The sequence below is a fragment of the Petaurus breviceps genome, unplaced genomic scaffold (assembly GCF_028583685.1).
Source record: "Petaurus breviceps papuanus isolate PSGF00001 unplaced genomic scaffold, PetGlider_PUasm1.0 208, whole genome shotgun sequence".
In the NCBI taxonomy this organism is placed as follows: Eukaryota; Metazoa; Chordata; class Mammalia; order Diprotodontia; family Petauridae; genus Petaurus; species Petaurus breviceps.
The window spans coordinates 2758914-2774754 of NW_027185852.1; the positions used below are offsets into that span (position 1 = coordinate 2758914).

The 15841-nt window shown below is 39.1% G+C and overlaps 1 pseudogene; it reads left to right on the plus strand.

The window, feature by feature from the left end:
* Nucleotides 1-9420, plus strand: part of LOC138165232 (COMM domain-containing protein 7 pseudogene) — a 27249-nt pseudogene extending 17829 nt beyond the window's left edge.
* The last annotated feature ends 6421 nt before the right edge of the window (nt 9421-15841 follow it).

Below are 15841 nucleotides of genomic sequence, written 5' to 3' on the forward strand. Positions count from 1 at the left end.
CTCTCTCTCTCTCTCTCTCTCTCTCTCTCTCTCTCTTTCTCTCTCTCCTCTTTCTGTCTCTCTCTCTCTGTCTTTGTCTCTCTGTCTCTCTCTTCTCTCTGTCTTCTCTCTTTTTGTCTCTCCGTCTCTCTGTGACTAACTCGCTCTTGTTCTCTTTCTCTCTTCTCCTCCCCACCCCAATAGTTACTTAAGGTCTCAGGTTCAGGCTCAGTTTTGTCATCTATATAAATGGAATAGCACTTAGCTTCCACAATTATTGTTACTCAATAAACATTGACTGAGTACCTACTATGTGCAGGGTATTGTGCTAATCTCTGAGGTTACAAATAAGGGGAAAAAGAAAATCTCTGACCTGAAGAAGATTATGATATAATGATGAAAGACCGTGGGAAAAGAAACTGAAAAGGTAGAAGGTCGGAAGGGAAAGTATGAAGTGGAATCACTTACACTTGGGTAGGAAATGCAAGATCACATGATGAAGAAGTACAGAAATTGCTTTACAAATATTAAAGTGCAGGCAGTGATGATCATTCTAGCTTTAAATCAATGATCCTTTCAAATGTATTTAATGAGTGAGGGAAGTCTAATTCCAAATAGTCTGATTGTTATCTCTCTAGTAGGCAGTTGGGCTATGTAGCACACAGAGGGTCAGGTCTGACTTAAGGAAAACTCCCCTTGCTTAGTTCAAATTTGGCCTCACTTCCTTACAAGCTGTGCCACCCTGGATAAGTCACTTAATCCTATTTGTCTCAGTTTCTTCATCTGGAAAATGAGCTGGAGAAGGCAAAAATAAAAAAAAAACAGTATCTTTTCCAAGAAAACTCCAAATGGCTTCACAGAGTTGGACACAATTAAAACAACACTGCAACACCAATTCCCATGTATTCTCCCCTTTTGGATTTACACTAGGCGTTCAGCATTCCAAATTAACCATTTTTCTTTTGTTTGATGCAGTAGGGTCCTACAATGGAAAGAGTGCTGCATCTGGAGTCAGGAAGAGCTGAGTTCAAATCCACCCTCAAATATTCTGCGACCCTTGGTAGGTCAATAACCTCTTCCTGCCTCAGTTTCTTTAACTGTAACATTGGCACCAACCTCACAGGGTTATTGTGAGGATAAAATGGGGTTAATATTTGCTAAAAGTTCATAGCACATTGTCTGGCACATTGGCGATACTGTATATATGCTTATTCTCTAACTTCAGCAACTTGATGTTTAAGGAAACTGAATTTCAATATGTTACTCAAATGAAGCTGTCTTAACCTACACTTAGAATGCACCAAGTTTTCAAGATCATGTGAGGAGTTCTTAATGTCCTGTTCCAAGAAACGAACTCTAACATCCAATATTTTCTGTACTGGAAATGCCTTTATTTGATTGAAGTTCCAAGGCCAGTCAACTGCTTAATACTGAGGGATGGCAGGCCCTACAAGATCAAGAGACAGAGCTTGTGGGGCGGCCAGGTAGCACAGCGAGTAAGAGCACCGGCCCCAGTGTCTGGATGATCTAGGGATCGAATCTGGGCTCAGACACTTAGCACCCACCCAGAAACACCTGGCCGTGTAACCTTGAGAAAGTTACTTAACCCCAATTGCTTTAAAAAAAGAGAGACAGAGCTTGCAGAATGGCCCAGCATCGAGCTTTACGAAGGATTCCCTTTACATTCTTAAGTGGTTTCTACCTGTATCTTAGTGCTAGGCTCAAGCTAATGGAACCCAACCCCCTAGAGTTTTCTTCGGTCTTCATGGCTTTGTTTTTCTTTTCCTTTTTTGTCTTTTTGGAGGGGTGAAGGCAGGGAAATTGGGGTTAAGTGACTTGCCCAAGGTCAAACAGCTAGTAAGTGTTATGTATCTGAGGTCAGATTTGAACTCAGGTTCTCCTGACTCCGGGATTTGTTAAAAAAAAAAAAAAACAGGTTTAACTCCCCCCACCTTGTCTTTGCTTACAGTACTCAGCTAGTGCCACCACCCATGTTTTTCCCTGGCCTCACATATCTTTTCTGGGAGCGGTTCTGATTTGGACACTCTCTTCAGCCCGCCTTCCATTTTGTACTTTGCAGAGTAATGTCTTTTTCATAGAATCTCTCTTAATCAGAGCCCCCAGCAACAGAGGTGTTGCTCAGGCACTGACAAGGAGATAGATGGGGCTCACATTGCTTTTGCAGATGTTTCTATAATGCTCAACCTAGTTATGTCTTTGGAGTCACATCTATCATCTGTGGTTAGAAAATGACGCTAGCATTTCACAAGGATTTGCTTGCTAATGTTTTTGGATGCTCAGATTTCAACATTACTTTCATCCTTTGGTTTACTTTTTACTTTGAATGTGTTCCACTAGATTGCAGGAATGATTTTCTTTGCTGCAAAGGGATTATGAATGGAGCCATTTCTATGAATCCCCTAAAGGGCTTTTGTTTTTTGGTTGCTGGAGGGGTTCAACCTGTATTGTGCTTCCAAGCCTAGGACCAAGATTCCCAGGCAGACTGCCTCTATGTCTAGTTTTGGTGCCCATTTTTAGAGTAATTGTCTTAGAAAAAGGTTTGTCACATATAGACAATAAATACTTTTTGTTATTTTGGTTTGGTTTGTTTTGAATCTACTTTATGTCCAAAATAGAAGAAATATAACTGATGAATGGAGAGCAAGCCGTGGAGCCAGGAACACAGACCTTAGGTGCTGTCTTTGACACATACAGGTTGTATGACCCTGTGTCAATCACTTAACCTCACAAGTCTCTGAACATTTCACTAATACTTTAAGTGGCAAAGAAGTTGATGATCTGCATTATTAGGTGTGACCTATACAATTCTGAAATCATAGGCTTTTTCTATCCTTTGACTGAAGTGGATTACCAGCAGCATCAAATAGAAGTTTCTGAGATGCTTTACAAACTGACCACTGTCTAAGTTCCCACTCCTTTTATACTGTGTCTTCTCTCCACACTCCATGATGTAGACTCCAGACAAACTGTCCTTCTTACTATTCCCCACAATCATGAAGCCATATCCTCTCCCTGGACCATTGCACTGGCTGTCCATCATGCCTGGGACATGCTCCTTCCTTAAAGCAACCCCTTCAAAGCCCTCCAGGACTTCTAGACCTAGTTCACTTCCAGATGAAACTCTTGTTGCTTGGAAAGTCTTCCTGGTGGAAGGTTCTGAACATGGACATGGATTTGTGTTTGTGTTTCACACATATCTGAATGGGACATGCTGTCTACCTTGGCAGATTCTAAGCTTCTTGGAGACAAGGATAATTCCATTTTTGTCTTTGCATGTCCAGTACCTGGCACATAGTAGAAGTTTATGAAAAGTTTGTCATGGGATTGGTGACATCATTCCAAGGAAGGCACTCGATAAAAAGCAGCTGACAGCAACGCCTCCTATAAATTCCTTCACCTTTCTTTTTCTTCTCTTCCTTCCTTTCTTTTTCCATCTTTTATTCCTTCCTTCTTTTTTCTTTCTTTATTTTTCCTTTTTCTTCCTTCTTTCTTTCTATTCTTCCCTCTCTTCCTTCCTCCTTCCCTCCCCTTCCTTCCTTCCTTCCTTCCTTCCTTCCTTCCTTCCTTCCTTCCTTCCTTCCTTCCTTCCTTCCTTCCTTCCTTCCTTCCTTCCTTCCCTGTCTTTCCTGTCCTTTTTGTTTTTGCTTATTTGCTTATATTTAGATCTTTCCCCTCTTCTAGTCACTGTATTCTTCAGAGTCATTTTCTCTAGACTGAAGTCAATGACATCTTTATTCTAGAGATGATCCTCTTTTATCATTCAACATTTGCATACTGGACAATTTTACTCAAGATTTCATCCCACGTTGCCTGAGAATTTTCTGTATCTACACTAGGATATAAGCTCTTCAGAATTAAAAATAATTTCTGGGTAAAGTATAATGAATTTGCAATCAAAGGGTTTGGTTTCAGATCTCAGATCTACTATTTCCTACATCTATGATTCTGAGTAAGTCATGTGATCATTTTGGCCCTTAGTTCCATGCTTATAAATTTGTAGAATAGAAGACCTCTAAAATTCTTCCAGTCCTAAATTCATTGTGATCTAACAATAGGTGTTTTTTGTTTCTTTCTTTGTTTGCTCCCCCCCATGAGATCTACCAACAATACCTAGTACAGAATTAGATAAATCACAGGTCCCCCATTAAACCAGGCTGACCGATATATCCTAGTCTTGTTCTAGGCAGGGGGTGTAGGTGATGATGGAAATACTTTCTAAAAATTAAAACTGTATCAAGATGGACTCGGTTGCTTTGGGAAGACATGTCCCATCTCTCAATTCTCACTTGAGATCTTCAGGATAAACCTAAATCCCCCCTTGCTTAATATTTCATAGACTTAAATCCAGGCCAAATACCGGTTGTGTGCACCACATGGTCTCTGAGGACTCTCCCAACTCTCATATTCTGAAGTCTATTAAGGAATTCATAAGAAGTCTACTTGACTCTACCTTCACTTAACTACCATGTTTAAAGGGTGGATCACAGCTCCATAACTGGAGTCCCTCTGTCCTGCTTGATGTCTTTTACTTTATCTTGCAGGTAATTAAGACCCTACAAGTCAATAAGCATTTTGTAAGGGTTTGCTATGTACCAGTCACTGTACTAAATCCTGGGTAAACAAATATAAGCAGAAGAGTATTCTGTTGCATTCACAGACCACAACTTTTTTAGCATTTGCTCAATTGATGGATACCTCCTTCAACACATTTGGAATGACCTTTTCTAGTTTTGTTTTGTTTTTTCCATTTCCAAGAGATGAGGACAATTCAGAGATATAGTTGTTGGATTTAAATTTGTTGAAAAAATGGGAATTTACTGAAAATTAATTCATTGTTGTTTGTTTTATTTTACAACAAATACAAGCAGAAAGAGTCTTTTCTCCCAATGAATTTATATCCTAATGGGGGAAGACAACCCATAAAAGGAGGTGAAAATGAAGGGAAAAGGTACCTGTTTAGAATCAGAACATATAAAGTCCTAAAAGGTGGGAGAGGAATGAAGGTATGGCGTACCTTCCTTTTCCCTAAAAATACAGAATCTGTGAGGAATGAATCAGGGGAAGTGGTCTCATTCTACCATCAGGGTAAAAAAGCCAGGATAGAGGGACCCTCCATGGGGAAGAAGATGTTCTGGCATGGCAGAGAATATCCAGAGTCAGGAGCAGGGTGCAGTTAGGAATGGAGACATAGCTGGCCTGTGCAATAGTCCAATATGCTGTCACTTCACTGTGACCTCATGCTCTCTTCACCCCTCCCCCATTTTTGGCACCTCTTTATAAGTACTGTACCTTCAATAGAATGAAATTCCATGAAGGCAAAGACTATAATGACCATGCAATTTTTTTTATACTCAGTGTGAAACAGAGTGCCCGGCAGAAAGCAAGTGCTTTAAATTGCTTAACCCATATAGAAAGCTAGTTTATAGAAATGAGGAAATTGAGCTCTGGAGACTGTAAGTGTCAAAAGTCCCACAAGTAGTAAATGTCAGAGCCAGTTTTCAAAGCAAATTCCTTGGACTCTAGAATGAAGGGATTATCTGCATCCAGTAGGTTCTCCTTCTGTGTAGTTTGAAGGAGTCAATCAGTCCATAAATATTTACTAATCACCTGCTATGTATCAGGTGCTGTGCTAAATGCTAGGGATGTAAAGAAGGACAAAGGATAATCCCTGCCCCCAAGGAACTCGCAATCCTTTGGGAAAAGACAGTTGGTAAAAGCAAGAGAGGTGAGGAGGTGAAGTAGTGTAGAAAATCAAGAGATGGCTCTAACAGCTAACAAGGGAGTATCTGGGAGAAGACTTCCACTGGCTACTTTCCAGCCTCTGCCATGGCAGGGAGAGAGAAGTCTAAGGAGAAAGGGGCACTGAGGAGGGGGGAGCTGGGACTGGCACAGGAGCCTGCAGATTGGGGTTGAGAGGCCAGAGAAGTGCAGCCAAGGGGGGAATGCTGAGGACATATTCATTCTCATTGTGTAGTCGGAAGTGATAAAAGAAAGGAAAAGATGGAATGAGTGTTGTTTTAGGGTACTATGTCTAGAGTTTGTGTCTTTGTATATATGCATGTATATATATACATATATAAATACATACATATACATACACATGGTATGTATATATTTTGTTTATGCAAATGTATATTTGTATACTTGTATGTGAACATATTAACTATATATGAAGGTAAATACATATGTATATATACTTGTCTGTATATGTACGCACACACATATGAACATGCATTTATATAGCATAACCTTAATACAAGACCTATCCAAAAGTAAAAGTCATTTCCCTTTTTCTTTCTTCCTACTAGAGATAGATTGTGTTTGTGTGTATGTGTGTGTGTGTGTGAGCACATGAGGTGAAAATATAATGAGGGAAGTCAAGGATAATGGAATCATTGATTTGGAACCAGAAGGGATCTTAGAGTTCACAGAGTCCATTCCTCTCATTTTGCAGAATAGGAAACTGAGATCTAGAGAGATTAAGTGATTTATCCTAATCTAATGCAAGTAGTTAATGACAGAGCTGAGATTTGAACAAAGATCATCTAAATCTAATTCTAGGACTCTTCCTGCTACAGCACAAAACCTCCAAACTTTAACTAAAATAAATTAGTTGTAATTTGGAATATAATAAATCCATTTTAACAGTCCCAATAACACAGATAAAGGAGAAATGCATTTTTCCCCACACTGACCAATTTACCCAGAGCTGACATTGAGACTTTACTCTGTGGGGAAAAAAAAAACTTTATAAAATAAACTAAATGGCACGACTGATATCCTCAGCAATTTCTGGACCTGTTCATCATTCGCTATACAATCCCTTATGTGCTATCTCACCCATGGATCCATCATATTTCAGCCTGTTGTGATAATTTGTAATCACTGACCCGAACTTATAAGGAATGGTTCTTATGCTTTTCACATCACCCAAGAAGACAGATTCTATAAATCCAAGAACATGAATGTAGCCATATAGCTTATGGGATTCATAGGATTTGAGTATTTGGAGCTGAGAGAAGGATGGATAATTTAACTGGCTTTTTTTTTTTACATATTAGGAAACCGAAGTCAAGAAACTTTATAGGATTCCCCTAAAGTTCTACAGGGAATTATGAGAGCTAGAATGGGAACCTAGTTCAAATCTCAATCTTTCTACTATTCCTTAGTACATTTTACTCCTTGAACAAGATAATAAACTTCTCTGGAAAAATGTTCCCATCTGAAAAAAGGTCTGCATTGAACTAGATGGTGTCTCAGATCAATCTATGGGTCCAAATCTTTTGTTCCTTTTCAGTATTTTGCCAGATCCACTCCCCTGACATTGTTGTTCCACTGGTGGCACATTTTTAGTACCTAAACAACTATTTCTACTTCATAGTCATGAGTTTTTCACTTTTTTATCTAAATAGTATTTGAGATGTTCATTTTGTAAAATGCATCAAGATTCACGTCTTGTAGGAACGCAATTGATTAATTACATGGATTAATTTACACCATTTAATTATCTCAATAACTTTATAATCTAATTTTTAGTTTGATATTGCTGTTCATTATATAATCATCATCAATAATTGAGCAGGTGTAATGTTTCATATTTTGTTATGAGTTTAATTAAGCGACAGATACTGCATCTTCCTATATCCCTAAACAACAAAAAATAAGAAATTATCCTTTAGTAGAAGTGCTGAAGGTGGAGGTGTTTATGAGTAACACTATTAAACTCATTGTCACATTCAATTAATTTCTAAATTAGTGCAAACTGTTGGGAAAATAATATACATTTAATAAGTGATTTTATACCTAATAAATTACTACATCCTATACTAGGCTTTGTTAAATGCATATTAATATTTACCCATAACTAACATTTTCTCACAATAATTTACAATCAACACATTAAAAGGAATAGATTTCAAACATATTTAAATAAGAATGTTGTGAATTTGTAAAAGATATATATTCATTATCAAATTAATAAGCCAACGAACAGTGATTCAAGAGTTAAAGCTTATGTATAGTACTTACATATAGATAGTATGGAGCTTCTGCAAGGGGAGTCAGGTTGTACAGTGATAGGGCACAAGGCTTAGAACCTTAAAGACTCATTTCACTGAGTTCAAATCTGGCCTCAGACACTTACTAGCTGTGTGACCCTTGGAAATTTACTTATCCCTGTTTGTCTCTGTTTCCTCATCTGTAAAATGAGGTAGAGAGGAAAATGGCAAGATACTTCAATATATTGGCCAAGAAAGACCCAAAGGGAATCACAGAGTCAGACACGATTTAAATGTCTAAGCAACAACACATTTTCAAGGAACAAAACTCAATACAGACTCGTGTATTTAGTGACACAATACAGTGTCACAGACTTCATCATCGTCACTGTTTATGAAGAACTTTGCAGTTTGCACAAGGCTGTCTGCACACTCTCATGTAATCCTCCTAAACACTCTGGGGGTAAGTGCTCTTGTGTTTCCCATCTTAGTAAGGAGAAGGTGAGGCAGGCAGGTGACCTGTGTGCCCAGGGGAGCAGAGAGAGTAAATGTCTGAGGAGGAATTTGATTTCCAGTTCTCTTGACTCCAGGTCAACCACTTGATTCCCATGCCACCCAAGGAATAAAGAGCTGGCATTGGAGTCCCAACACCTGAATTCTAGGCCTACCTTTAATTCATTCTGGTTTGTGATCCAGTGCAAGCACTTGGTCTCTCAGAGTTCTAGATGACTCTCCTAAGAATCACCTGCAGTGGCAGTGGAGGTTGGGTTGAGACTGCACTTACTTGGGACAGGTGCACATTCATCTGTGCATGTGGCAATGGGAGGCTTCCTCTTAAGGTGGGACCCCATACCCTAGTGCATATGGAGGGATACACACTTGCACCAGCTCAGCGCCAAGCACTTTGGCACACCACTGAAGTGATCTACTTTTTGGTTCAACCCAAGGAGGCTGAAACATCCTTGGTCAAACTGCCAGATTTTACTATCACCAATCATATCAGCCTTGGGCCCTTAAAGAATACTGGGAAAAAACTTCTCCTAGTGCCTAATGGTGCCTTGGAGAAGAATATGACTGCTGAACATATTCAAGAAGCCTTCATTACTCTGGGACTCAAGGAATACAAAGCCACTTCATTTTCTGAGAAGTGGAAACAGAAATCTCCCACATTGTTAGTATGGATCATACAGCAGACACTGATGATTATCCAGCTTTATAGATATGGAATGGAAATTTGGAGAGACATCAGGATGTGGGGAACTGCAGAAAGAGGGAGTATTTTATTTTACAATTGAAGGTTGTGGTTTAAAAAGGAAACCAGACTGAAACTGTATATATAGAGTCAACCCAGCCTCAGTTCTGTAACTTGCTGAGTGAAATGGAATGGGTCTGAACCACCATAGAGTGTTTCTGCTCAAGATGAAGGAAGAAGGCTCTTGTCTACCTCTGTGGCCTGCTGTGTAATGGATAGGGGACAGGGGAATTCCCAATAGGGTCACAGTTCTGTACTAGGGAGCCCAATACAATTATCCCATAATCTCAGGATTCTTAAAATAACCACTCATCACACAGGCTATGTCTCAAATATTGAAATCACTAAGAGGCAAAAAAAATGGAGCCAGTTTGTGACACTCCTCCTTTTCTACCCTCCAGAATTCCCATTTTCTCAAACTTCAGAATCATCAGTCTAACTACAGAATGGAGTTAACCTAAAATTAGGCAGGGGAGGACCTTGCCATAAGCATCCCAAAAGCCAGAATCTGAAGCAAACTCAAACATTGCATTCACCATGACTACTGGGGATTCTCTCACATGGGGCTCTATTTTAATTACATAGCTGTATGTGAAGCCGAGTTCCTTTGTCAAAAGTTTCTCTTCTTTGGAGGCAGCGACTCAGTCTCTCCTTCTGCATCTGCTCTGAGCAGGGTACCATCTTCTCAGGCTCCTTAGGAGACTTTTACCCTTCCTGAGTAGCCACTGAACAGGGTTCTGCCTTATCTAAGTGTTTCATAAAGGGTCTGAAGAAGAAAAAAAATTAAAAAAGAATAGCATGTAGTAAAGGGACTTAACTGAGTTGGGAAAGGGATTTTCTTCATTTAGGGGCTTCTAAACTCAATGAAATTAGAAGCTCAGTCCCTACCCCTATGCTTCTACTACAAAATAAATAATTTAAAGAATAAAGAAGAAAAATTAAACAGGCAACATTCAGATAAAGTCTGGAATGGGCAGTTCTGGCTCCTGGCCAAAGCTGTCAGCAATAATTATTCAACTTTTTTAGTGTCAGCAATGTTCTTGGGATGATAAATCTGTTTATTCCCAAATGGTGTTGGTCGGCAACATGCAGACAAAGCACTTTTCCCAGAAGCACAACATTGCTAGATTCCAGAGTTGGAAAGGACTTTGGTGGCTGTTGGGTTCAATGGAGTTCCACAGAAGAATCCCCATCCCATCCCATCTATCAGGCACGTGGTCATCCAAATTTTTCTTCAATGACTTCTGAGGCAGACACATTTACTTTTAGATTTCCTTAATTTTTCAAACAGGCAACACTTTTTACTTTGTTTGATAGACAATATTTTTAACATGTGTGACCCCAGGCAAGAGACACTCTTAGTGACCCAGGAAACTCTGCCTACGTATTACACATGTTTGACTATCCAATCCATCCTTCAGACAGCTACCAAAAGGAAATTCCTAAAATATAAACCTGATCCTCTCATTCTCCTATTTAATAAATTCTATTGGATTTTTATCTCTAGGGTCAAATACACACTAGGTCCTACAAGCCTTTCACAGCCTGGCTCCAACTTACTTTTTATACAAGATGCCTTTTCTTACCCTCTGTGACCCAGTCAAATGAGCCTTCTTTCCACTACTCATGTCACATATCTCATGTTCTGTGTCTGTGCCTTTGGACAAGGCATACCCAAAGGTAAGAAATGGCCTCCTTCTTTGCTTCTGTCTCTAGAATCATTTGTGTCAGTTCAAATGCCTCTTCTTTTCCGAAGCCTTTCCTTATTCCCCCAGCATTTAGGTTCCCCTAAATGTATTTATTTGTATTTATTTTGCATCCATGTCACGTATGTACATATATGTGTGTATGTATATACAGACATGCTCATTCAGAGAGTTTCATTTAACCTGTTTCATCCTCTATAAAAGAATGGATAACTAAGTCACCTACTTTTTTTTTTAAGCAATTGGGGTTAAGTAACTTGCTCAAGGTTACACGGCCAGGTGTTTCTGGGTGGGTGCTAAGTGTCCGAGCCTGGGATTCGATCTCCAGGTCTTCTCAACACTGGAGCTGGTGTTCTTACTTGCTGTGCTACCTGGCCGCCCCTAAGTCACCTACTTTTCAAAATTATTTTGAGTATACAATAAGATGATGTTTATAAAGTTCTTTCCAAACCTTAAAAAAGACACTGTCAATATTCTTGGTTTCATGTTCTGTCTCTCCAGCATGAGGTCCTTGGAGATGAGAACTGGCTCATTTTTGACTTGGTATCACAGGGCCTTGAACACAATCGAAACTTCAGAAATACAAGCTTATTGACTGCTAATGAGTACTCATGTGGATCGCTGGAGGGATTCGCCATAGTGGAATGCCCTGAATAGATCCATACTGTCTGCCATGATGATGACAACAACCACCATTAATTAATTAATTTTTGCAAACCTATTAGAATCAATTCTTTTGAAAGAAAGCACACACAAACTGTAGCTATTTTTTTTCTATTTAATTGGAAAAAATCATTTTGAAATTTCTCCATCAAGAATTTAAAAAAAAAACTGAAAGAAATGTTTCTAACCTCCTTCATGCACACACAGCCACATGAGCTTCAGCTGAATCCACACAACTCTTCCCAAAGGGCAGAAAGGCTTCTGCCCTTCTGGGCAGTTAACATATCATTTTTATATCTCCTACCGTTTCTTCTGTCAAGAGAACCAGAGCACTGCATTGCTAGTCCCCACCTCTGGCTTTTTCAATGCTAACACTCATGCTACCAATAATGTTTACTGTAGTCTACCCTTGAACAGTTGTTTCAGTTGTGCTCCACTCTTTTTGACTCTATTTGAGTTATTCTTGGCAAAGATACTGGTTTGTCATTTCATTTTCCCACTCCTGTTCTCTATAGATGAGGAAACTGAGGCAATTAGACTGAAGTGACTTGCCCAGGGTCATACAGTTAGGAAGTGTCTGAGGTCATATTCGAATTCAAGAAGACAAGTCTTTTCTGAATCCAATACAAGCATTCTATCTACTGTGTCCCTTAGCTGCTTTAAGACTATGCATTGTATAGTTTTTGTTTCCTTTTTGTTCTGATTCTTCTTTTACAACATGACTAAAGTGGAAATATGCTTAATATGATTGCACATGTATGAAGTACATGAGATTCCTTTCCATATTGGGGAAGGGAAGGGGGAGGGAAAAATTGCAACTCAACATCTTTTAAGAGTGAATGAAAATTATCTTTACATATACTTGGAAAAAATAAACTATAATTAAAGTAGATAAAAAGACTGCACATTGCATTGATTCTGAGTGAAGTGATGGGAAAAAGGAGAACGTTGTACACAGAAACAGCAATATTGTACAATGATCAGCTTTGACAGCCTTAGCTCTTTACGGTGAGCCTGTGATCTATGACAACTCCAAAAGCTTCATGAATGAAAACGGCATCCACACCCTGAGAAAGAACTCCGAAGACTGAGTGTAGATGGAGGCATGCTGCTTTTGCTGCTTTCGCTTTTTTCCTGTTTTTTTTTTTTCTATTTTGTTCTGATTCTTCTTTCACAACACGATGAATGTGGAAATATATTTAATGTGACTGTGTCAGATTACATGCTCTCTTGGGGAGGGGAGAGGGAGAGAAAATAGCAACTAAAAATCTTACAAAAGTGAACGGTGAAAACTACATTTAAATGTAACTGGAAAGATAGTATAAAGTGCAAAAAATGAGACTGAACATAATTAATTGTACTTTGGTGCATACTACCATACTACCATAGCCACATTTGAGGTTGTCATCTGTTTCCCAAACTTATTACCTTGTTCCTTCCTGTTCCAGTAATCTTTGGAACAATTACACGAGCTCCCTGAAGGCAGAGACCAAGGTGATTTTCTTTTCTTCCCTTTTGATTTCTTTGTTAGTCTTTTCTATCTCCTCTTTTGCTTCGTCTTCCCACTGTTGCTAAAGGCTATAAGACCCAAACACTCGCCAGCCAGAGAGGGAGGACAAGAGAAATCAACTCTTAGCAAGAAAGAAGTCTGAGAGTAAGAATGTGCAGGATGTCACCAGAAGAGTGTGAGATTGGATAAATACTAGAAGATCATGGATGGGATAGGCCATCTTCTCCAGTTCCTTCATTTTTTTTTTAAAGCAATCGGGATTAAGGAACTCGCTCAAGGTTACACGGCCAGTTATTTCTGAGTGTGGTGCTAAGTATCTGAGCCCAGATTTGATCCTCAGGTCATCCCAACACTGGAGCCGGTGCTCTTACTCGCTGAGCCACCTGGCCGCCCCAAATTCCTTCATTTTTTATAGATTCAGAAAATGAGGTTTAGAGAAGTTAAGACACTTGCTCATAAACCAAGTGTGACATCAGAGTTAGGATTTGAATTCATCTTTCTAAATCCTAATCAAGTATGTTTTCCAGTGCTACACACTGCCTCTAAGGCATCTCACCTCAAATATGTGTGCCAATCATGGAGGAAAATCAGGGGATAACCAATGAAAATTCAATCGAAGGACTGATTTGGGATCAATGTGATGAAAATCATCTATATGAAGGCATCAATATGTTGGTCAGACAACAGGAAAGCATGAAAGTTTTGGATCTGTGTAACTGAATAGAGGACATAGATTAACAAAATCACAGATCTATTGAAGCATGTGCCAACTGTAAATCATTTTTCTATATGATTTGCAATGATGGAGACTGCAATTTTGATTCTCATTCTACCATGTCTCAGTGATACCGATGTCATCTGAGTGATCATTAAATCTTAGTTTCCCATTGTCTATTGTCCACATTTTGCTCATTTCTCTAGAAATATGACCATTGATTTTAAATGGACCAGGCCATTTATTTTATAACTTTTTGACTACTTCCCATGAATATCCACTTAGATGGAGATCTCTGGGGCCTGGAGACCTTTACCTGGCCTTCTGCTTTTTGCCATTTTTAATCAGTGCCTTAGATGAAGGCATAAAGAATTTTAGACCCTTTGGTGTATATTATAGGATTGCTGCTTATTTTCTTTTTATATACATCTTAAGGGCTGAAGGCAGTTCATGGAACCCAATAAGATAGTTATCATACAATTTTTAAATAATTATTTTTTGAGGGCCCTGTTACCACTAGCAACATTAAGTCTTGTGCTGAAAAAGAGTTTTTTAATAAAGGAGATAGCCAAGCTGAAGAGCCACTTCTCAGATCACCTTCCTTCAACCTTCTGTCCTTACATACATTCCTATGCCATCTCTGTACCAGCCTACGAGTTCTCAGTACATTAGTCACATCTATGTATGGAGTAACCTGACTGGTTGACTTTGCGAAGGTCAAACTATAAGACCATAGGGGACCTATGCATAATGTTTAGGGTCCTTGCATCTGTTCATTCACTTTCTCTGCTAATAGATACGCAAAAAAATAACCCCCAAGGGTTTTCTCTATCTACTAATCTTAACTCTAGGTGCAGGAAGAGGAAGGCCTCATTTTTCTCTTTTCTATACTTTATCTCTAATTGCAAAGAAAGTCAGTCAGGTACATTCTGCAGAAACTCTTCCTTCAGGGTACTTAACGAAGATAACAAGCTAGAGGCTTGGAAAGCTCCAAAAACTCCTAGTGAAAACCACAACTGTGGAAAGAGACCGTACTAATCATCCATCCTGGAAAAAAGAAAATGTGGGAAAAATGTGTATATGCAGCAGACTAGAGTATGACTCATGCACAACACCTTGAGTCAGTTCATTTATATTTGTGCTTTGAACGGGTGCTGCAGGTGACAATGAGCTAGGCCAAGAAGTAAGCAGATGAATGTTATCGTGTGCAATTGCATTTGGGAAGTTGTCTGGATTTTTATTTTGTTTTTTAACATAGTCGCAATCTATCTCCTGCCCTATAAGCCCATTCCTACAATACCGGTAGTCTCCTATGATATTACATGCCATGAATCATAGAATATCGTGATATCAGAAGAGCCCTAATGCCAAAGCAGAGAGAAACAGAAAGAAATATGATCCGGTTAAATTACATTCAATTAGCATTTGATAAATTGATGCTATGATAAGGTTCAGGGATTAAGGATTAAGACTGGACCTAGGAATTCATGTAGGAAACTCCAGGATTAGAAATCTCCCCTTAACAAACTAAATGAATGCTTTGTGTAACTTTGATCTTAGGGAGTGATCCAGAGTATCTGGAAGGTAATTGGTTTCCAAAAGTCATGGAGCCAACATACATCAGAAGTAGGATTTGTGCTCATTTCCCTGATTTTGAGCTTATGTCTGTCTATTGTGCCAGATTGTCTGGCCTAGGCATTGGATTACAAAGACAAAAAGGGAGATGGGGAGAGCAGCAAGATTAACAAGGAAAACAACATCTCCATCTCTTCCTCCTCCTCTTCTTCCTCTCCTCCCCTCTTCATCCTTTTCTTTCTCGTCCTCTTACTACTACTGCTACTACTACTATTACTACCATTACTACCACTACTACTACTACTACTACTCTACTGTTGCTGCTGCTGCTGCTATTGCTACTACTAGGACTATTACTACTGCTACTACAACAGCTGCTGGGACTATGAATACAACAATGGTGTTGCTGAAGATAACAACTGT